Here is a 24,594-nt window from a genome sequence, read left to right on the forward strand (position 1 = left end):
CTCTATTTTACAGGCTGACTTTTGTTCGAAAAGAAATGATTTGGGGACTGCTTTTCATTAAAAGGAAAACCTTACTGAGGACTTTCTTACCCTCATTATCTGCCTAAATAATTTCTTTTTAACTCCTATATCAATAGCCTCCCAAGTAGCTAGGACCACAGGTGTGCACCATGACATTCAGCTAACTTTGGTATTTTTTGTAGAGACAGGGCTTCACCATGTTGCACAGGCTGGTCTTGAACTCCTGAGCTCAAAGTGATCTGCCTGCCTTGGCCTTTGAAAATGCTGGGATTACAGGCGTGAGACACCATGCCTGGCCTTCAAAAAGTTAATCTAAAAATACGTATACATATATACCAGAAGGAGAAGTAGAAGGGTCAGATAGGTGAGAACCAGGGCTTTGAATACCAGAAAAACCAGGAAGAGATAATATGTCAAGTACGGAGTGATCAATACTCTCAAATGCCATAAGAGGATTTGTGAGCAATGAGAGAAAGCCATGGGATTTGTTCATTAGAATGCCATTGTGAGGCCCAACTGATGAGTCTCAGTAGGGTGGTAGATGTAAAGGCTAGACTACAGGAGGTTATGGGGCAGGGAGGTGGAGAGAAGGAAAATTATATTTTATACTGCTCTTGAGACGTTTAATGAAGGGAAAAAAAAGGAAATAGAAAAGCAACTTAAAGGGTAAGTCCCACAAATGAATTCTTCAAGTGAACTGAAGAGTAGCAAAACATGCCACTCCAAACATGCCACTTTGGCATATTGATTATTTTGAGATGAAGACAATTGAAAGGAAGGGAAATGGGAGACTTCCCTGATTCCCCTTGCAGGACATGCAACAGAGGTGTAGCTCACCTGTTCAGCTGCCTCACTGCTCAATCCCCTTGTGAGACAGAGAGCATGCAGACGGACAGGTGTAGAAGCTGGAGTGAGCGCTTTGGGGTCTGGCCCCGCCGTACTGTCTAGGAGTTGCAACCCCAAATCTCTTTCAGCTTGGCCGCCCGAAGACAGCTTGAATGTTAACCAGTTCAATGGACCCTTTGCCTTTTCACAAGGGCAGAGGGCCAGCAGGATAGCTTGCTGTATCCCGAGCTCTTGTTCAGCGTCCTGGAAAAATCAGGTCACACATGGACTCAAAGGATGAATGCGAGGTTTTATTGAGTGGTGGAGGTGACTTTCAGAGGGATGAATGGAGAGCCAGATGGTGGGTGGATGGAGTGGGAAGGTGATCTTTCCCTGGAGTCAGGCTGCCCAGTGGCTGGACTCCTCTCCTACCACCCCCAGCTGAACTCCTCTTGGCATCCAGATGTCCCTCCTCTTCTCTCTTTCCCTGCTGTGCTGTTCCGCCATCCGTCTGCTGGTCTCCTCCTCTCCTCACGGGCTGCTCTGCTGTGGAGCTTGGGGTTTGCGGTTTACATGGGGGCAGGATAGAGGGTGTGGCGGGTGAAAAGGCAACTTCTTTGGGGTGAAAACAGGAATATCTGTACTCATTTAGGGCCGCCCGTCTTCAGGCTTGAGGGTGGGGTCTTTGCCAGGGATTCACCCTCTTCTACCCAGTATTTCCCTGTCTCCTGTCCGTATCAGAAGCAGATGCAGATACAAGAAAACTTCTCTACCTGCCCTCCATATTTGCTTAAAAGCAGGACATAATTTTCTTTTTTGTTTTTGACACAGGGTCTCGCACTGTCACCAGGCTGGAGTACAGTGGTATAAACATGGCTCCCTGCAGCCTCAACCTCCTGAGCTCAAGCAATACTCCTGACTCTGCCTCCCAAAGTGCTAGGATTACAGGCATGAGCCACCACGCCAGCAAGTCAGGACACAAATTTTTTTTTTTTTTTTTTTGAGACGGAGTCTCGCTCTGTCACCCAGGCTGGAGTGCAGTGGTGCGATCTCGGCTCACTGTAACCTCCGCCTCCCGGGTTCACGCCATTCTCCTGCCTCAGCCTCCAGAGTACCTGGGACTACAGGCACCCACGACCATGCCCAACTAATTTTGTTTTTGTATTTTTAGTAGAGATGGGGTTTCACCATGTTAGCCAGGATGGTCTCGATCTCCTGACCTTGTGATCCACCCACCTCGGCCTCCCAAAGTGCTGGGATTATAGGCGTGAGCCACCGCGTCTGGTTCGCCCGGAAAAAAATTTTTAAAGGTGTTTGCCCTTCCCTTTCTACCAGGAAGGACCAAAGTTAATCACTGGAGACAACTGTAGATCCTTATCAGCCCAGAGATGACACCAGAGGAATCTGCATTTCAAACTTCATTAACTAGCTCTTATCATCTATTAGTTCCTCCATTTAAACATATTTACTTTCCCACAATTTATCACCCTAGAAACTTAAAAGTCATTTTCCTTTGTGTTATCATTTCTCTACAAATGTCTTGTTCTTCCTTATGAACCTAGAAAAAACTGAGGCATGATTTAAACTTCAAATAATTTATCTGAGCCAAATGTGAGTGACTGCAATCTGAAAACACTTCCAAGTTACCTTGAGAAGTGCTCCAAAGATCAAAAAAAGAGACTCCAGCTTTCAAAGAAAAAAGGATGAATCAGGAAAGGGACGACTACAAAAATTGTTTTTCGCTAGGTCTGGGGCTTTGGGGAGGTAGGTTTCGCATTTGCAAAATGGAACTTTAAAAGTACATGGCACCTAACATTTCCAAGCTCTTCTAAATCTTCCAAGAAGCACAGGAGATGCAGGGCAGGTGGGAGCGTTCTCGTCCTGCAGATAAACAGGCCTGGGGCCAGCTAGGAGGTTGGAAAGGCAGGCACTAGAGTACCAGGTACTGGGTGAGTGAAAGCACAGTGGGACCTGGCAAGGGAAGGGGAGGCGAGGGCAAAGCAATTGCTCTCTCTCCGGTTGCTCCTTCACTCACCACCTCAGCCCAGGGTCTGGAAAGAAAAAGAACTTAAGGACTTCCACGGACTGAGACTGGATGCGGGAGGTGGACAGTGGGTCACACACCTTCTTGAAGTCAATTGGCTCCTCCCCTGCCCACCAGATGCCAAAAGGGCCTGTTGGATCAAGACCTTTGGTGACAGTTACAAGAGAAGGAGACACCAAGGTTGAACTTGCTTTATAAATGAGATTGCAGGCTGGGCTGCACTGGGGGGCAGGATGAAGATTCAGGCTGTACTTTTCAAGGGACCAAGGGCTTGGAATCCACATAGGCCTCCCACACCGTCAGATGTCAACTCCATCAGTACTGAAAGACAATGGGAGATGAGGTAGGGAGGGGGTGAGAACGTGGGGAGAGGGTGGGGAGGTGGTGGGAAAGAGAGGAAGGAAGAGGTGAGGAAAGGCAAGGAGGAAAGGGAAGGGAAAAAAAAAGTTGCTTTTCAATTATTGTGATCAGTGTGATGGTATCTAAAGCAGTCTTGGAGTCAGGAGATAAGCTGTAATTGTTTAAAACGTGGCCTGTGCCTGGGGACTTCCCAGCTCAGCAGGAAGCAGTCACAGATGTTTTGGCAGTTGTTTAGCCAGGAAGTTGTGACCTCTAGTATTCTCTGCTTAAGACATGCATGAGGTGGCTGGGCGTCGTGACTCACGCCTGTAATCCTGGCACTTTGGGAGGTGGAGGCAGGAGGATTGCTTGAGCCCAGGAGTTCTAAACCAGCCTGGGCAACGTAGTAGGACTTTGTCTCTATAAATAAATAATCAATTTTAAAAAATTTTTTAAAAAGACAGACCTGAGGCTCAAACCGAACTGTCCTCCCAACTCCATTTTACGTGCTTTGACTAACCCGTCACTGTTTCCCTTCATCATTTTATTAAGATGCTAGACAATCCCCAGTTCTAGCCACCCTTTTTAGTTACTCATCACTGAGTGCTCCCATGTGTTTACAGGTGGCACATGTTAATAAATTTTTCTCTGCTTGGTGCGGTGGCTCACGCCTGTAATCCCAGCACTTTGGGAAGCCAAGGCGGGTGGATCATCTGAGGTTGGGAGTTCGAGACCAGTCTGACCAACATGGAGAAACCCCATCTCTACTAAAAATACAAAATTAGCCGGGCGTGGTGGCAGGCTCCTGTAATTCTAGCTACTCAGGAGAATCACTTGAACCCGAGAGGCGGAGGCTGTGGTGAGCCGAGATCGCACCATTGCACTCCAGCCTGGGCAACAAGAACAAAACTCCGTCTCAAATAATAATAATAATAGTAATAATAATTTAAAAATAAATAAAATAAAATTAAAATAAACTTTTTATCTTGTTAATCTGTCCTTTGTTAATGTAATTTACAGGGCCCGGCCAATAAATCTAAGATGGGTAGAAGGAAAAAGAATTTTTCCCCTCCTGGGCAGGACACTCTTGGGCACGTGAGCTTTGGCTTCTTTACCACATATCTGAGCAGACAGTGTGGCGGTGGTGAGTGGCAGTGGAGAGACTCCAGGAAGCAGCCATTTCCCTATCCTAGGTGCTTCCTGTTTCTGCCTAATGCTACACATAGTCCATGGTTTCAGTACATTGTATGTGTTTGATTGCCAATCCCCGTAATTACATCCTACCTAAAATATGCATTTTTGTTTCCGGAACCAAGCCGGGTCCGGCTGCATTTTCTTGAGGCCCAATAACGAGAAGCAGACAGACTAGGAAAGAAGGGAATTTATTGCTATAACCAGATACAGGGAGAAGGCCAGAGATAATCCCACCAGGCCAACTCAAAGTGTTACGATTTTTTTAGTGCTTATATAGGTTGGGGTTATGTGCCTATGTGCAGTATAGCATTCGCCTAAGTCTACCGGTAACTAATTTTGTTTCAACTAGAAGGTCAGAGGCAAAAATGCTTGCTAAGTCAGATTAAGCTGTGAGGGACCCAGTACCTTCAAGGCCTTAGGTCTACTGTGGTACCCGAGTGATTATTTCTATCTTATCTTCTTTACAGCTTGGTCCAGAGAGCTGCCTTAGACTCTCCAATGAATCTATTCAAACAGCTGCCTCTGTTACCTTGACTGTCTCAGATTTCATTGACCCGAGACGGGTCCTGGCACTAGGAATGTAAGGCTGTGTCTATTATTTTGGTTTGCTCCAGTTTAGGGAGAAGCCCATGCAAGGCTCCTACTGATCACATGTTTCATGTCTAGCTTTGCTGTCTGGGCACCAATTTCGCTAGGTTTAACTATTTGCTCAATGTTAAGACAGCTCTGGGGAAATTCGTCTGTGTAACTGGGGTGCTATGCAGGCCTGTCTGTGTGACTGTCATGCAGGTCTGTCTGTGTGATCATCAGGGAGAATTGGCCGGCCACATTTTCAATATCTTTCTTCTCCTGTGGAGAAAATAACCACTCAGGCTTTAGTGTCAGCTCATCCTTCAGGGTTTGGCACCTGGAGCAGCAGTCAAGGAAGCTGAAAACAGGACCTTCCTCTCTAGGTGTTAACTTTAGCCACTGTGGTCGATAGTCCAGAAAGATGACTGACCACTACTAATTCCTTTCCTCCCTGAATGTGCATACTGTTGCAGCCATTAGAGGTGGAATCGGCTTCCTTCCCTTGAATTCCGTCTGGTTTTGTGACTTCCCTTGACTAATAAATAGAAGGAGGTGGAAGTTATAGGGAATCACAATCCACCCTATGGTACAATGATTCTTTTAAGACATTCGAGTTATAGACGCCTAAAGAAGCCTCTTCTGAGCTTCCCTTAATCTGACTATAGGCAGGGCCTTTGGAGAATGAAGCTGCCATAAATCCCCTCTCTGGGGGAACTTTCAGCCAGGAAGGAGCCTAACTGTTAGCACCTGGGTGAGAAATTGCATAAACAAACATTATCGTAAACTGTAGTACCTGCCATTGGTTTCCCAGAAGGCCATTTATACTTCCCACAGAAGCTCTAGCTTTCCCGGTCCTTCTCCCTATGAAGTTGTTGTTGTAATATACCCTTACCCCTAGCTCTTCAGAAAGCTGCTTCTTTCAAATGCTGTCACGTGTATGAATATAAAGCATGTTTTTTTTTCCCTCTAGTTAATCTGTCTAATGTCAGGAAATTTGCAGGCCCGCTACCACCACTTGAACCTAAGTTAGTAATGGAAAGGTTTTACTCCCAACATAGTTTTGTTTTATGTGCCTGTTCTAGGCTTAGCTTTCCAGGGGCCAGGAAGCTTCCATTTTTGTTTCAGGAAGCTACATGCTATGATGTAAAGAAGCTCAGCTAAGACAACTAAAAGAGAAGAGACTACATGGAGAGAGAAAGGCCACATGGAGGACCACTGGGGCTGCACGCATGTGAGTGAAGCCTCTTTGGACTTTCGAGCCAGCCAACTAATAACAAATAAAACCGACACTATGGAGTGACAAACAAAAGAAAATGCATTTTAATCTAGGTCTCAGGAATTGCAATTTGGGAGACACAGATCCAGCAAATAGGAACGTCATCTTCCATCTTGGTGAGATTAGGCAGAGGCTTAGAAGGGCTACTGTGAGTTTACACATCTGGAAGGTTTTAGCACAGTTCATGATGGATGATGACTGGTTAACAATTTAGGACGTCTTTGATGATCAATCTAGTTCAGCATAGTTGTCTCTTGTCAGTAAAAAAAAAAAAAAAAAAAAAAGCCAATCTCTGCAAAATATTTAAAGAGGTTTATTCTGAGCCCATATGAGTGACCATGGCCCAGGGAACAGTCTAAAAGAGGTCCTGAGAAAGTGTGCCTGAGGTGGTTGAATTACAGCTTGGTTTTATACATTGTAGGGAGACAGAAGTTACAGGCAAAGACAAGTCAATACATCTAAGGTATACGTTGGTTTGGCCAGGAAAGGCAGGACATCTTAAGGAAGGAGCATTACAGGTCATAGGTGGATTCAAAGATTTTCTGATTTGGAATTGGTCAAAAGAGTTAAGCTAAAGACTTAAAGTCAGTAGAAAGAAATGCTTAGGTTGAGATAAGGAGGGTGGGCTGTGGTTCTTGTTATATAGATGAAGCCTTCAGATAGCAGGCTTCAGAGAGAATAGATGGTAAACGTCTCTTTTGGAATTTAACAGGTGTCAGACTCTTAGTTAATCTCTGCTAGATCTGGGAAAAGCCTAGCTGCATTAATAAAGATCCTCTACAATGCAAAATTTCTTCCTCAAAAGATGGCTTTTCAGGACCATTTCAAAATATGCCAAAGAAATATATTTTGGGGCAAAATATTTTAATTTTCTTCAAGGTCTGTTATCTGTCATGTGATATTATACCAGAGTCAGGTTAGAATTTGGTATCTTATTACCAAAGGGTCTGTTTTGTCAGTCTTATGATCTCTATTTTAAGGTTAATGCTGCTCTGTTGTACCTAACTTTAAAAGGGAGAGAGTATAATGAGGTACGTACAACCCTTCCTTCCCATCATGGCCTGGAATTTAGTTTTTCAGCTTGCTCTGGGGTCCCCTCGGCCTAGACAGCCATCTCTTCAGTTGGTTGGGGGCTTAGGATGTAATTTTTGGTTTACACTCTTCAGGTTGATGATCAGGCAAAGCATAAACAGTTCAAATCAAATGCAGCTGGTTTTACAATTTGGTCCAGTTCCAGTCAAATTTCATCTGGGGGTCCAACTCTTTATGCCTTCTCAACTCAACTCAACAGTTAGATACCTCCAACATAACCATCTCCATTGTGGATTTTCTTGTCAGAAGCCCAGTCCAGCCTCTCACTGAAGCCCTCCTAGTGAGTGACCATGGCTGTCACCACATGAACTAAAAGAATCATCCAGCCAAGCCCTGCCTGCTGCCCAGACCTACAGAAACAGGAGCAGTTTGGAGTGGTTCATTATCTAGCAATAGATAACTGAAGTAGCTACAAAGATCACTTTAGCATGATTTCCAGACAAAGTGCTCTCTCCTCAGAATTTGTAAGATTCTTCCAAAGAGCAGCTGTAGAGCTGTAAGTATCCAATCCAGACAGATGGGACAAAAGATAAAGCTCTTTACAAGTTGCTGTGGAAAATACCAGTTCATGTTCTCTCTGCCTTCCAGTGAACTTGCAAATGAACCAGCCCTCAAATGTTGCTCTGGATATGACAAACCATCCCAGATGGACCCTTAAAGATCGCAGATAGCTTTGTATCTTTCAAAACCACATAAATCTTAGAATCTACAGTTTAGGTTTTTTTGTTCTTTTGTTTGTTTGTTTTAGACAGAGTTTCGCTCTTATTGCCCAGGCTGGAGTGCAATGGCTTGATCTTGGCTCACTGCAACCTCTGCCTCCTGGGTTCAAAGGATTCTCCTGCCTCAACCTTCCAAATAGCTGGGATTACAGGCACGTGCTAATTTTTTGTATTTTTAGTAGAGACAGGGTTTCACCATGTTGGCCAGGCTGGTCTTGAACTCCTGACCTCAGGTGATCCACCTGCCTTGGCCTCCCAAAGTGTTGGGATTACAGGCATGAGCCACTGCTCATGGCCCAGTTTAGGGTTTATAGTGTGCCAAACCACGAGATCCCTCCCAGTTCTGCTTATCTTAATGTAAAAGGACATTAAATATAAATTCTATAATTAATGACAATTAAAATTCTTTTTAATTCTTTTTTTTTTTTTTTTTTTTTGAGACTGAGTCTCACTCTATCACCCAGGCTGGAGGGCAGTGGCACGATCTCGGCTCACTGTAACCTCTGCCTCCTGGGTTCAAGCGATTGTCCTGCCTCAGCCTGCTGACTAGCTGGGATTACAGGCGAGCGCCACCAAGCCTGCTAATTTTTGTATTTTCAGTAGAGGCCGGGTTTCACCATGTTGGCCAAGCTGGTCTTGAACCCCTGGTCTTAGGTGATCCGCCCACCTCGGCCTCCCAAAGTGCTGGGATTACAGGCTTGAGCCACCGCGCCCGGCCTGCTAATTGGTTTTTTAACTAAAGAAATCAGTTATGGAGAATCAAACATAAAAAGGTATAAGACAGGGCCCGGCGCAGTGGCTCAAGCCTGTAATCTCAGCACTTTGGGAGGCCGAGACGGGCAGATTACGAGATCAGGAGATCGAGACCATCCTCACTAACATGGTGAAACCCCGTTACTACTAAAAAATACAAAAAACTAGCCGGGCGAGGTGGCGGGTGCCTGTAGTCCCAGCTACTCGGGAGGCTGAGGCAGGAGAATGGCATAAACCCGGGAGGTGGAGCTTGCAGTGAGCTGAGATCCGGCCACTGCACTCCAGCCTGAGCGACAGAGCGAGACTCCGTCTCAAAAAAAAAAAAAGGTATATGACAAAAAGAAAAAGTCAAATGGTGTCAATTATGGTGTCCCAGACTCCCAAGAAGGAATCCTTGCAGAAATTTTCCATGTTTATATAATAAGCATCATAAACATTGAACATTTACTATGTGTCAAGTACTCTCCTAAACACTTTATATGCATTAATTCAGTGGACAGCAAATTTTTTATGTAAAAGTTAGATAGTAAATATTTTAGCCTTTGTGGAGCATTTGGTCTCTGTTGCAACTACTCAACACTTTGTTGTAGTATGAAAGCAGCTATAGGGAATATATGTAAACTATGGATGCAGCTATGTTCCAATAAAACTTTATTTATAAAAACAAGCTAGAGGGCCGGGTGCAGTGGCTCATGCCTGTAATCCTAGCACTTCAGGAGGCTGAGGCAGGCAGATCACGAGGTCAGGAGATGGAGACTGTCCTGGCCAACATAGTGAAATCCCGTCTCTACTAAAAATACAAAAATTAGCTGGGGTGGTGGCGGACGCCTTAAGTCCCAGCTACTCGGGAGGCTGAGTCAGGAGAATCACTTGAATCCTGGAGGCGGAGGTTGCAGTGAGCTGAGATTGGGCCACTGCACTCCAGCCTGGTGACAGAGAGAGACCCCATCTCAATTAAACAACAACAACAAAAAAGTAGCAGCCAGATTTGGCCTGTGGCTAGTAGTTTGCCAACTCTTGAGTTATACTCATGTAATAGTCAAAAAAACCTTATGAGGCTTATTATCACTATTTTACAGATAAGGAACTAGGGATAGATACAGAAACAGAGAACTCAAGTAAATTGCCCAACAAGTTATCAAGTAGTGAAACTGAGATGTAATCCCAGGCTGTCTATCTCCAGGGTGTTTTTTAGCCACTATTTTTTAAAGCACGTATGTATGCATGTATGTTTTTAAAATTTTTATTTTATTTATTTATTTTTTGCCCCAGCTCCCTCTGTTGCCCCAGCTGGAGAACAGTGGCATGAACACGGCTCACTGCAACCTCGACCTCCCAGACTCAAATAATTCTCTTCTTTCAGCCTCCCAAGTAGCTAGGACCACAAGCATGCACCACCATGCCTGGCTAATTTTTTTAATTTTGTAGAACCAGGTCTTGCCATGTTGCCCAGGCTGGTCTTGAACTCCTGGTGAGAGATGAAGCCAGCTGGACTTCCTGGGTCAAGTGGGGACTTGGAGAACCTTTCTGTTTAGTTAGAGGATTGTAAACGCACCAATCAGTGCTCTGTGTCTAGCTAAAGGATTGTAAATGCACCAATCAGCACTCTGTAAAAATGCACCAATCAGTGTTCTGTGTGTAGCTAAAGGATTGTAAATGCACCAATTAGCACTCTGTAAAATGTACCAATCAGCACTCTGTAAAATGAACCAATCAGCATGCTGTAAAATGGACCAATCAGCAGGATGCGGGCAGGGCCAAATAAGGGAATAAAAGTTGGCCACCCCCGCAGCCAGCAGCAGCAACCCATTCAGGTCACCTTCCCTACTGTGGAAGCTTTGTTTCTTTGCTCTTCACAAAAAATCTTGCTGCTGCTCACTCTTTGGGTCCCCACCACCTTTAAGAGCTGTAACACTTGCTGTGAAGGTCTGAGGCTTCATTCTGGAAGTCAGCAAGATCATGAGCTCACCAGAAGGAAGAAACTCTGGACACATCTGAAGGAGCAAACTCCGGACACATCATCTTTAAGAACAGTAACACTCACCACAGAGGTCTGCAGCTTCATACTTGATGTCAGTGAGACCAAGAACCCACTGGAAGGAACCAATTCCGGACACACTGGCATCAAGTCATCTGCTCACCTCAGCCTCCCAAAGTGCTGGGATTAGATTTGAGCCACTGCACCCAGTTGTGTTGTTTTGTTTTGTTTGTTGTTGTTTTGTTCTTTGAGATGGAGTCTCGCTCTGTTGCCCAGGCTGTAGTACAGTGGCATAATCTTGGCTCCCTGCAACCTCCACCTCCCAGGTTCAAACAGTTGTCCTGCCTCAGCCTTGCAAGTAGCTGGGACTACAGGTTCATGCCACCATACCTAGCTAACTTTTTGTGTTTTTAGTAGAGACAGGGTTTCACCGTGTTAGCCAGGATGGTCTGGAACTCCTGACTTCAAGATCTGCAGATCTCAGCCTCCTAAAGTGCTGGGATTACAGGCGTGAGCCACCACACCCGGTCTGTGTGTATTTTTTTTTAAAACTCATACTGTACATGCTGTTTGGCATCTTGCTTTTCTCACTTAACAATGTCTTGCCTATCTTTCCACATATATAAATCTACCTCATTCCTTTAATTTGCTGTATAGTATTCCATTGTAGGAATCACCAATCAGTAGATACCTGGACTGTTTCTATGCATGTGCCCTTAAAAACAATGCTTCACTGAGTATCCTTGTGCTGAGGCATTTGCATGCAGATGTTCACATAGCTAAGAATGAAGGAAAAATTATTATAAATAAAAAATGGTTGGACCGGGTGAGGTGGCTCTCACCTGTAATCCCCACACTTTGGGAAGGTGAAATGGGAGGAGCGCTTGAGGCTAGAAGTTCGAGGCCAGCCTAGGCAACAAAGTGAGACCTCATCTCTACAAAAAATAAAATTAGGCCAGGTGCGGTGGCTCATGCCTGTAATCCTAGCACTTTGGGAGGCCGAGGCAGGCGGATCATCTGAGATCAGGAGTTCATGACCAGCCTGATCAACATGGAGAAACCCTGTCTCGACTAAAAATACAAAATTAGCCAGGCGTGGTGGCACATGCTTGTAATCCCAGCTACTCGGGAGGCTGAGGCAGGAGAATCGCTTGAACCCAGTACATGGAGGTTTCGGTGAGCCAAGATCACGCCATTGCACTCTAGGCCTGGGCAACAAGAGTGAAACTGTGTCCCCCACTCAAATATAATAAAAAAAGGTCAGCAACAACATAAAACCACTAGAGGGACAAATTGAGGAGCTGGTGTGACCAGAGGCTAGAAGCTGGGTGGGAAGGACTGTCGTGCCTGGTGTCATGTATGAGACAGATGCAGCCGCTGCTGGGAAGGCCCCCAGATGCAGAAAGGGGAAAGAAATATGCTGGATCTCCCATTCAATTATTCACCCTTCAGTCTCCTGCCAGGACTTTCCATTGGCCGATTCTAAACGAAAACCAGTTGGCAAAGGGGCCTAGGAACTGTAGTTTGCAGGATTCAGCCCCTGTGGGACAGAGCGGAGCAGAAGGGTAGGGAATGGGTCAGAAAGCAAACAGGCAATGACTGATGTAAAGAATATTGTGTTTTAAGTTTTGAAATACTATGCAGCCATAAAAAAGAATGAGTTCATGTCCTTTGCAGGGACATGGATGAAGCTGGAAACCATCATTCTCAGCGAACTAACACAGGAACAGAAAACTAAACACCGCATATTCTCTCATAAGTGGGAGTTGAACAATGAGAACACAAAGACACAGGGAGGGGAACATCACACACTGGGGCCTGTCGGGGGGTGGGGGTCCAGGGGAAGGAGAGCATTAGGACAAATACCTAATGCACGCAGGGCTTAAAACCTAGATGACGGGTTGATGGGTGCAGCAAACCACCATGGTACATGTATACCTATGTAACAAACCTGAACATTCTGCACATGTATCCCAGAACTTAAAGCATAAAAAAAAATGCCAAATTGCCCACCAATGCAGCTACAAAGATTTATAGTTCCAAGTATGTCTATTTTCCAGCAAATTCCCCAGCACCATGGAGATTTATCCATCTAAGTTAAAATGGTTTTCTGCTATTTTAATTTGCATTTCCTTAATTATGAATGCAGTTGAACATCTTCCCATGTGTTTATATACCATTAATATTTATTTTGTTTAGTATTTAACGCATGCTATTTAATATTTATTTTTCTTTTAACAGTAGGTTTATATCTTTTGTCAATTTTTAAAAATTTTTTTCCCAAATTCAAACTAGTGTCAGTAGAATGCCAATTTTCCTATTAAGTTGTTGGACTTATTACTTGTAAGAAATATATGTGCCAATCTTAAGTGTTGCAAATATTTTCCCCTAGAATACTCTGTTTTTTAACATTTTAGTTGCACGTTGTACTATGCTGTTTTTAATTTTTATGTAGCCAAATATAAATCTTTTTCTTCTTCTATATCCTCTGGATAAAAGATTTTGTCTTTTGCTTAAAAAGACCTTTTCCTCAAGATTATACAAATATTGGAATGGGAGAATATTTTTAAATTTTCTTCTGTGTTTTCTCTGCTCTAGACAAGGACTATCATGATGACTAGCACTTTTGGGTCTCTTTATTCTCCCAGGTTAAAAGCTGTTTGGTTTGAGAATACACTCTTATATATCCTGCATTCTGTCCTCATTAATCTCCAAAGCAATTTCTTAATTAACAAGAGAAACGCTTTTTCTCTCATCTGAGATATACAATGTAGTGAACTTGGAAACTCTGACAAGCCTTCTTTTCTCTGAGTATCTCTGCCTTGTCAACTCTTGTAGGCTATTAACTAGTCTAAATTTTTATTCTAGGACGTGGATTGTAATGAAGAAGGCCTTGACTTAAAAGGGAGTTGGAGACAATATTGAAATATGACTAGAGGCTCAGTTCTCCAATATATGCAAAAGTTTTCTTCTCTGCAGTAGAGTAGAGATGGTGCCTACAGTGATTTCACAATTCTAGCTGGTACTATGAGGTTCATAAGAACATGGTCCACAAATGCAGGAACCATGTGTGTTTTGTGTTTAACTGTTGTATTCCTGGCATTTTGCATGGTACGTGGTACAGCAATGATCCTCAAAAAATATTTACTGATTTGAAGATTCTTTAAGTCAGAATGATTTGTATCTTCTCCAACATATCTGGATCCTAAGGGGTGATGCCAACAAGAGTCCTGGAAAAAAGTGTTTCTGTTATGACGTGGCATGGTTAGGTCGTGAAGTATACATTTGCTTATATTTGATGTATACCTTTGTGCTGTGTTCTCTTAATAATCCCCCAAAAGCTCCTTTCCCCCCTTTCCCTAGGCCACAATGTTGCAGAAAAAAAGTTCAAGAATTGCTAACTTGACTGTGACTTGAAAGGATTAAAATGCATGCTTACAAACCAGTTTCTTAAACCAGTTCCTTAATTCACAAAGACTAGATATAATTACAGCTGCGAATAGGGAGAAGACAGAAGAACAGGCAGCTTGATTGCAGGGGAAAGTGAAAGGAAACAGAGACTTGAAGGAAGAAGAAAGGAGAAAAAGATCTTTCATCATGAAGGGGGAATGACAGGGGAAAATTTTCACACACCCTGTAAACAAACACATAATCCGAGGACAATCCACATATCACCTTTGCAGACATTTAAATTCACCTTACCTTGAAGAGGAGGAACTCAGATGCCTTGGGTTAAAAGTGGCCCAATCGTCTGAGAGAACTGATATTTGTGGTTTCTTTTGAATAAAAGTAAGAAACTGAAAGAAAACTGACCCTCCCAGTCTTAAAACTTGAGAAAGTTACATTTGTCTTACTCTGAGTTCCTTCCTCATGAAGCCAATCATCAGGCCTCCCAGATATTATCAAGGAACTGAAACTTACCAGATCACTGCATCTGGACAATGAGGAGCCAGACACCTCACCCATCATGATTGCCTAAGCAACCACCTGCTTCTTGTTGACCAGCTCCTCCCCTTTACCCCTCCCTAATTATTGTTTTCCCAAAAATGGTTACATTTCTTTTCTGTTATACAAACCCTAATCAGTCAGGGAGATAGATTTGGGACTTATCTAGAACTGATCTTCCATCGCCTCAGCTGCAGCACCCAACTAAAGCCTTCTTCCCTGGCAATACCCATTGTCTCAGTGATCAAGCAGCAGGACCTAGACAGAACCCCTGGCATTTCGGTAACAGGGTGAATAAATGGATGTGCAAGGAAAACCTCTTCATCTGAAATAAAGGGCAGATGAACACTAAACCTCAGGATGGTGCCAATGAACACAGGTTGGGTTGTTTCCACTTTTTGACTATTATGAATAATGCTGTTATGAACACTGTATGTAAGTAGAGGAAGGAGTCTAAAGGCCCGGGGAAACAAGAATGATGCATGAATCTGTTATGAATAGCCTGCCCTGTCACTCTGAAACACACTCATCCCTGGAAGAGACTGGAGGACGTCCCCTATACCCAGGCATTATGGATGCAATAGTAAGGAAACTTGAGCATTCTTACAAAACTCTGTTGCAGCTGTTCTTTGCCAGTAGGAGATGGTGGCAAAAGATGTTGCCATGGAATTGAATTTCCTGATCTCAACTGGCATAAAGGATCCAGGAGTGGTAGAGGCCAGTGGCAATCCTTAGCTTGCAGTGACAAGGTGTCTTAGTCAGTTTGGGTTTAGTCAGTCAGAATACCATAGATGGGTACTTAAACAATGAACATTTATTGTTCAAGTTCTGGAGACTGGAAGTCCTGAGATTAGGGTGCCAGCATGGCTGGTTTGTGGTAAAGGCTTGCCTCCTGTTTCACAGATGGCTATTTCCTCACATGGCAAAGAGAGTGAGATCTTCTCTCTTTCTCTTCTCTAAGGACACAAATCCTATAGCAGGAGCTCCACCCTCATGAGCTCATCTGTACCCAATTATTTCCCAAAGGCCCCACTTCCTAATACCATCTATTGGGGGTTAGGGTTTCAACTTACAGATTTTGGGGGAACACAAATTGCATAACGCAAGGTGAGTACAATTATCAGAGTAACCCACAGGGATGAAGTGTGTATGCTCAGAGGGTATGACCTCTTGGGATATGTAACATCGTGTAATCAGTCATGACTGTAGGAATTAAATACAAGGGCAGCCCAAAGTACTTCTTAACATATCCAGGCAATGATTCTAGGTCTAGTGGGGAGAAACCTAGTTTAAGTCACTGTAGTGGGAATTCACACACTCTTAGCCAGTTTCTTGAACTAAGCTAGTTCACAGACTTGGAACCCCAAAGGACACTGCAATGTGACCACAGGTGTGTTTTGTGGATCTTCAGTAAAACATTCCCCACAGACAAGCAGGGCCATTTTCCAGTGTGACTATAAACTGGAGAAAGGTAAGTATTTTGGGGGGTATTAATTGATTTTGGCTCTGAACTGATGCTAATCCATGGAGACATAAAGTAAGATGAGAAAATAAAGTAAGGAGAAAATAAAGTAAGATTAAATGAAACAAACACAACAACAACAACAACAACAACAACAACAAATCCAGGATAGTCCACCACTCAGAGTAGAAGTTTACAGAACCCAGGTGATAGATGGAACCTTGACCAGAGTCTGTTTCCCAGTGTGTCCAATGGCATGATGGAGCCATTCAGTGGTTATTACTCTAGTCTCAGAATGAATGGTGGGAAAAGGTATATTTAGCAACTGTTCTTTGATTGATGGAGTGAGGGAGGGCTATTATATTAAGAACATTCAACTGAAAGCCTCTGAAAATCCTCAGATCACCAAAATAGTGTTCCCAAAGTAATTCTGCAATCTGGGGGGAGTTCAGTGGCGACGGTTGTGCAACAGTGAGTGTACATAATGCCACTGAATGTTACACTTAAAAATGGTTAAAAAAGGCCGGGCGCGGTGGCTCACACTTGTAATCCCAGCACTTTGGGAGGCCAAGGCGGGTGGATCACGGGGTCAGGAGATCGAGACCATCCTGGCTAACACGGTGAAACCCCGTCTCTATTAAAAATACAAAAAAAGTAGCCAGGTGTGGTGGTGGGCACCTGTAGTCCCAGCTATTTGAGAGGCTGAGGCAGAAGAATGGTGTAAACCCGGGAAGCAGAGCTTACAATGAGCTAAGATCATGCCACTGCACTCCAGTGTGGGTGACAGAGCAAGACTCTATCTCAAAAAAAAAAAAAAAAAGGATAAAATGATATATTTTATGTCATATATATTTTGTCTCAATAAAAAAGTAAATTGTTTCAACAGCTCTATTGTTTTAACTTGTACATATTATGTTTCTTTCATTTTAAAGTAGAAGCAGTAGATATTTAAAATCAAAAGATAATTTCAGGCCGGGCGTGGTGGCTCAAACCTGTAATCCCAGCACTCTGGGAGGCCGAGACGGGCAGATCACGAGGTCAGGAGATCGAGACCATCCTGGCTAACATGGTGAAACCCCGTCTCTACTAAAAAATACAAAAAAAAAATTAGCCGGGCGAGGTGGCAGGCGCCTGTAGTCCCAGCTACTCGGGAGGCTGAGGGAGGAGAATGGCGTAAACCCAGGAGGCAGAGCTTGCAGTGAGCTAAGATCTGGCCACTGCACCCCAGCCTGGGCAACAGAGCGAGACTCCATCTCAAAAAAAAAAAAAAAAAAAAGATAATTTCAAACATTCCTTGTTGTCATTGAATTCAAGAAGAAAACTCCAAAAGAGAAAAACCACATAAAACTTGAATAAATCCGGGCGCAATGGCTCACGCCTGTAATCCTAGCACTTTGGGAGGCTGAGGCAGGTGGATCACCTGAGGTCAGGAGTTCAAGACCAGCCTGGCCAACATGACGAAAACCTGTCTCTACTAAAAATACAAAAATTAGCCAGGCGTGGTGGTGTGCACCTGTAATCCCATCTGCTTAGGAGGCTGAAGTGGGAAAATCGCTTGAACCCAGGAGGTGGAGGTTGCAGTGAGCCGAGATTGTGACATTGAACTCCAGCCTGGGTGACAGAGCAAGACTCCCTCTCACAATAAGTAAATAATGAATAAATAAATAAATAAAGTGTACTCCATATGTATTCAATTTATTTTATTTTATTTTTATATGAGCATAAATATACAATACAAATTTAAAATATATATGTAATTAATTGTGGAAAATGGGATCTATCATGAGGATAAAGCAGAGTTATGCAACAAGATGAAGCAACAAAAGTGATTTTTGAGGAAGATTGCAAATTATCTTAAGTAATTTAGAAAGATCACAATTTCCTGAGCTTTAACAGCATTAACAGGAAGCCTTAAGAACAAGGATGTGGTTAGGTGTGTCTATTTGTTTCTCAGAAAGACATGTAACACGAAAACCGCTGACATTAAGAGATAGGTAGCAACTTTAATAATTTACCAGCCTTGTATTTTCTCACATTCTTGTTTCAGAGACAGCTTGAAAATAGTCCGAAAGGAAGATAATTCCAAATTCCTGAGGATTTTCAGCAAGTGTTAAGTGTAGTATATAAAGTGATAACAGAGGATTATGTGGATGCATAACCCAGTGGCAACAAATTCCATTTTGGCCGAGAACTACTGAACAGATTCCCTGAATGTGTTCATTTGCTGAACAAATCTTATTTCAGCAAATGACAAAATAAGATTTGTTCAGCACATCTCATGTGAGTGCTCACATAGCGTAGGCTCTGTGGTCAGAAACACTGGGCACTTCTCTTGGTATTATCACCTTAAGCTGTGTGTCTTGGGGAAAATTACTCAGTTTCTCATTCCCTCCATTTCCTCGTGCACAAATGGAAGAAAACAAAGGTGTTGTGATGATTAAATGAGATACTGTATACAATATTTTTAGTACAATGTCCAGTACATGGTGAGCCTTCAAGAAATGCTATCTACTAGTCCTACGTGCAATGCACCGTGGAGAGGGCTAAAAATGACATGTGTGGCATGAGTTGCAGTTTAATCCTATGCTCCACTTACTCTAAGTATCAGGTATGTGTTGCACTAGTTGGACTAGTGGCCAGGGGTCAGAGGAAAATAACAACCTCCCAAAAATGTCTTCCTTACTCTAGAGGAAGACAGAGTTAAGAAGAAAAGCTTTAGCTCGAGGAAAGGGCATTAGAGTTAGAATGGAGGGAAAAAAATATCTACTAATCAGAATATTCTATTGGCCACAGTCTCTACCTTCTGGCAATTAAAATTTTAAAGTTAAAGATTACTTAAAATTGGCCGGGCGTGGTGACTCGTGCCTGTAATCCCAGTACTTTGGGAGGCTGAGGCGGGTGGATCACAAGGTCAGGAGTACGAGACCAGCCTGGCCAACATGGTAAAACTCTGTCTCTACTAAAAATACGAAAATTAGCCGAGTGTGGTGGTAGGCATCTGTAATCCCAGCTACTCGGCAGACTGAGGCCGGAGAATCTCTTGAAATCAGAAGGTGGAGGTTGCAGTGAGGGGAGATCGCGCCACTGCACTCCAGCCTGGGCAACAAGAGCAAAGCTCTGTCTCAAAAAAAAAAAAAGATTACTTAAAATTTACTTGGAAACTTAAAAGTGCACCGTTAAGTAACTCCTGGGACCAAGCAGATGTCATGAGAAAAATTAAGAAATATTTGCCACTGCAAGAAAAAAAAAATGTTTTTTAATTTTAAGAAATACTTAAATTGAGTCATAATGAATGATATGATTGGGTCTGTGTCCCTGCCTAAATCTCATGACAAATTGTAATCCCCAATGTTGGAGGCAGGGTCTGGTGGGAAATGATTGGATCCTGGGTGCGGATTTCCCCTTTGGTGCTGTTCTCGTGATAGTGAGTGAATTATCAGGAGATCTGGTTGTTTAAAAGTGTGTAGCACCTCCCTGCTCTCTCTATTCCTCGTGCTCTGGCCCTGTAAGACGTGCCTGCTTCTCTTTTGCCTTTCACCATGATTGAAAGTTTCCTGAGGCCTCCCCAGCATGCTTCCTGTACAGCCTGTGGAAACGTGAGCCAATTACTCTTTTATTTATAAATTACCCAGTTTCCAGTGGTGCACGCCTGTAATCCCAGAACTTTGGGAGGCTGAGGTGGGTGCATCACCTGAGGTCAGGAGTTCGAGGCCAGCCTGACCAACATGGAAAAACCCTGTCTCTACTAAAAATACAAAATTAACCGGGCATAGTGGCACATGCCTGTAATCCCAGCTACTTGGGATGCTAATGTGGGAGAATTGTTTGAACCCTAGAGGCAGAGACTGCAGTGAGCCAAGATCATGCCATTGCACTCCAGCCTGGTCAATGAGAGCAAAACTCCGTCTCAAAAAAAAAAAAAAAGAAATTACCCAGTTTCAGGTATTTCTTTATAACAGTGCAAGAATGGACTAATACAATGAAAATACCAAATTTCAGACTGGGTGTGGTGGCTCATGCTTGCAATCTCAGCACTTTGGGAGCCTGAGGTGGGAGGATCTCTTGAGGCCAGGAGTTCAAGACCAGCTTGGGCAATATCGTGAGACCCAACTGCTACAAAAAATTTTAAAGTTAGCTGGGTGTGGTGGCAAGCACTTGTATTCTCAGCTACTTGGGAGGCTGAGGCAGGCAGGAGGAGCACTTGAGCCCGTGAATTTGAGATTGCAGTGAGTATCTCAATCAGTACCACTGCACTCCAACCTGGGCAACACAGCAAGACCCTGTCTCAAAAAAAGATAGTTTTCAAAAATGAACATAAGGTATAAACTAACACCAACATTCAACATGTACACAAACACACACACACACGCACACACACACACGCACACATACATGCAGTTGGCCCTCTGTATTTGTGGGTTCCACATCCGGGGATTCAACCAACCACAGATAAAAAATATTTGGAAAATAAAAATTCCACCCTGAGCTTCTGGACCTCAGCACCAGCCCCAGGGCTGCTCTGGGGCACATGGCTGAAGGGAGCACAGGGAGCTACCAGAGGCAGAATGAAGAGACTGAAGCAATGACAGCCACTTATTCTGAGGAATTACATGTCATTGATGACTATGCCAAAACATTTTGTAATAGAATTAGCAATGATATTGATTACCCCAAATGGACACTTTGCTCGTAGGTGATGCTACTGAATTAATATACAGGTACAGCTCCACCTACTTATTAATAGGTAAGCCCCTTGGCTTAAAGGACAAGAATGTGCAGATTTATCAAATTGCCTTGAGAAAATACAATTCGGAATATTGGTGGAAATATTCTTTACCTGTGGGTGGAGAAAAAAAGAGATGCGCGACTGGGCACAGTGGCTCATGCCTGTAATCCCAGCACTTTGGGAGGCCGAGGCGGGCGGATCACAAGGTCAGGAGATCTAGACCATCCTGGATAACACAGTGAAACCCTATCTCTACTAAAAATACAAAAAATTAGAAGGGCGTGGTGGCAGGCGCCTGTGGTCCCAGCTACTCGGGAGGCTGAGTCAGGAGAATTGCTTGAACCTGGGAGGCAGAGGTTGCAGTGAGCCGAGATAGCACCACTGCACTCCAGCCTGGGTGTAAAGAAGAAGAGATGCTCTAATTTGAAAATCTTAAATGACAGAACCAAGCCCAGATGTAAAGAAGAAAACTGGGCCAGGCAGTGGTTCACTCCTGTAATCCTAGCACTTTGGGAGGCCAAGGCAAGAGGACCACTTGAGGCTGGAATTCAAGACCAGCCTGGGCAACATAGCCAAACACCCCTCCCCACAACCTACAAAAAAACACTTTTTTTAAAAAAAGAAGGAAACTGAAGAGAAAGATGTTGAATGTGAAGATGATCTCATTTAGCCTGTCAGCCAGAAAATCTGGTTAAAGTATTGCATTTTGATATCAGTGAAAGTTGAAGAGAAATAAAATAATTACCTCCAATCACTTTTTTTTTTTTTTTTTTTAATGTAGTTTCGTTCTTGTCGTCCAGGCTGGATGGAGTGCCAAGACCCTGTCTCGGCTCACTGCAACCTCCGCCTTCTGGGTTCAACCAATTCTCCTACCTCAGCCTCCCAAGTAGCTGGGATTACAGGCGCCTTCCACCATACCCAGCTAATTTTTGTATTTTTAGTAGAGACGAAGGTTCACCATGTCGGTCAGGCTGGTCTCAAACTCCTGACCTCAGGCAATCCACTCACCTTGGCCTCCCAAAGTGCTGGGATTACAGGCGTGAGCCACCGCACCCGGCCTGCCTCTGATTGCTTTTTATGGCTTATTGGGATAGGAACTTATTTAAGATGACATTCCTATTACAGGCCAAATAAGTACTTTTGAGATACACTTGGCTCCAGTAGTTTGTCCGAAACAGGTGAGAATAGTTCTTGCCAAATAATATGAAACAAGAAAATAGCTCATGTCACCCCCAACACCTATGCCTACAGATATATTGCAAAGATAAGCAGACCTTCTTGCAGGGCTGTGATAATGGGGAGACAGCATCTGGTAGATATCATCATCTGATGGAGATCTTAAATGTAAGGAATGTCACGGTAATCATGTCAGGCTAGTACAAAGAGATTTTGTTAGGACCAGATCCCGTTCAACATATCAACAACTGTGCCAGAAACATACTAGTGGAGGAGAACTACACAAATTCACCTGAGGAATCATCTAAGATTTTGGGAAAAAACAAAAACGTAAGAAACAAGAAGAGTGAGTATTAATACCTGAAGCTATATGAAAGGTAAATTTACCTATAATTCTATACTCATTCCATAGTTAGTAAAGAATAAATCAACCAATTCAGCGTGGACACCAACATTATCTTTTCTTCTTTGGTTATATTATCTGGCAAAAATGGAGAACTTATATTCAGTGTGTTTCGGGCTTATTTGGGAGAACAAATTTGAACTTAATCACCACTTCATCTGATTTTAGGAAGGTAACAGTTGCCCAGCGGAATATCTAAATTAACTGTCCACTTCAGGACATGTCAAGTGCCTTCTTCAGATGAGTAAGAAACAACTATAGGCCGGGCGCAGAGGCTTACACCTGTAATCCCAGCACTTTGGAAGGCCGAGGCGGGCAGATCACAAGGTCAGGAGTTCAAGACCAGCCTGACCAACATGCTGAAACCCTGTCTCTACTAAAAATACAAAAAAAAAATTAGCCAGGCATGATGGCGCACACTTGTAATCCCAGCTACTCAGGAGGCTGAGACAGGAGAATTGCTTGAACCCGCGAGGCAGAGGTTGCAGTGACCAGAGATTGAGCCACTGCACTCCAGCCTGGGCAACAGAGGGAGAGAAAAAAAAAGAAAAGAAACAACTCTAGGGGAATAGAAATACCTGATTTCTTGTCATTGAGACACTCACACTGTTAAAGGAATATTGCCTTTTTTTCTTTTTCTTTTTCTTTTTTGATTATATAACTAGAGATGGAGTCTCACTATGTTGCCCAGGCTGGTCTCAAATTCTGGGGCTCAAGTGAGTCTCCCACCTCAGCCTCACAAAGTGTCGGGATTACTGGCGTGAGCCATTGTGCCTGACCCATTTTTTGTTTTGTTTTGTTTTGTTTTGAGACAGAATCTTGCTCTGTCACCCAGGCTGGAGTTCAGTGGCGTGATCTCAGCTCACTGCAACCTCTGCCTCCTGGGTTCAAGCAATTCTCCTGCCTCAGCCTCCCAGGTAGCTGGGACTACAGATGCCTGCCACCACACTTGGTTAATTTTTTGTATTTTCAGTAGAGATGGCATTTCGCCATGTTGCTCAGGCTGGTCTTGAACTCCTGACCTCAGGTGATCTGCCTACCTCAGCCTCCCAAAGTGCTGGGATTACAGCATGAGCCACCATGCCTGGCCCTGGCCTTTTTACTGCTTTTTATGACTTATTGAAATAGGAGCTTGTATTAGTCATTTCTCATACTACTATAAGAACACATCCAAGACTGGGTTATTTATTATTTATTTATTTATTTATTTGTTATTTATTATTACTACTTTTTGAGACGGAGTCTCGCTCTGTCGCCCAGGCTGGAGTGCGGTGGTGCACAGTCTCTGCTCACTGCAAGTTCCGCCTCCTGGGTTCACGCCATTCTCCTGCCTCAGTCTCCCGAGTAGCTGGCACTACAGGCACCCGCCATCATGGCCGGCTAATTTTTGTATTTTTTTTAGTAGAGACGGGGTTTCACCATATTAGCCAGGATGGTATGGATCTCCTGACCTCGTGATCCACCTACCTTGGTCTCCCAAAGTGATGGGATTACAGGCGTGAGCCACTGCGAATGGCAAGACTGGGTAATTTATAAAGGAAAGAAGTTTAATTGACTCACAGTTTAGCATGGCTGAGGAGGCCTTAGGAAACTGATGATCATGGTGGAAAGGGAAGCAAACACGTTCTTCTTCACAGGGCAACAGGAAGAAGAATGAGAGTCAAGTGAAGCGGCAAGCTCCTTATAAAACTATCAGATCTCATGAGAACTTACTATCACAACAATAGCATGGGGGAAACTGCCACCATGATTCAATTATATCCCACCGAGTCCCTTACACAACATGTGGGGACTATGGGAATTAAAATTCAAGATGAGATTTGGGTGGGGACACGGCCAAACCATATAATTCTGCCCCTGGACCCTCCCAAATCTCCAGTCCTCACATTTCTTTCTTTTTTTTTTTTTTTTTTTGAGATGGAGTCTCACTCTGTCGCCAGGCTAGATTGCACTGGCACAATCTTGGCTCACTGCAACCTCTACCTCCTGAGTTCAAGCCATTCTCCTGCCTTATCCTCCCAACTAACTGGGACTACAGGCGCATGCCACCACGCCCGGCTAATTATTGTAT

General features: G+C 43.7%; 1 long non-coding RNA gene across 1 annotated transcript in view; it reads right to left on the minus strand.

Moving 5' to 3' along the window:
* The window catches only part of LOC135966203 (uncharacterized), a 108,808-nt gene extending 94,244 nt beyond the window's left edge, over nucleotides 1–14,564 (minus strand). Inside the window, exon 1 of the long non-coding RNA XR_010579354.1 lies at nucleotides 14,514–14,564. This is a non-coding gene — a long non-coding RNA (uncharacterized lncRNA). The remainder of the gene's footprint in view (nucleotides 1–14,513) is intronic.
* Between the last annotated feature and the right edge of the window lie 10,030 nt (nucleotides 14,565–24,594).

This window comes from Macaca fascicularis, chromosome 11, assembly GCF_037993035.2.
Source record: "Macaca fascicularis isolate 582-1 chromosome 11, T2T-MFA8v1.1".
In the NCBI taxonomy this organism is placed as follows: domain Eukaryota; kingdom Metazoa; phylum Chordata; class Mammalia; order Primates; family Cercopithecidae; genus Macaca; species Macaca fascicularis.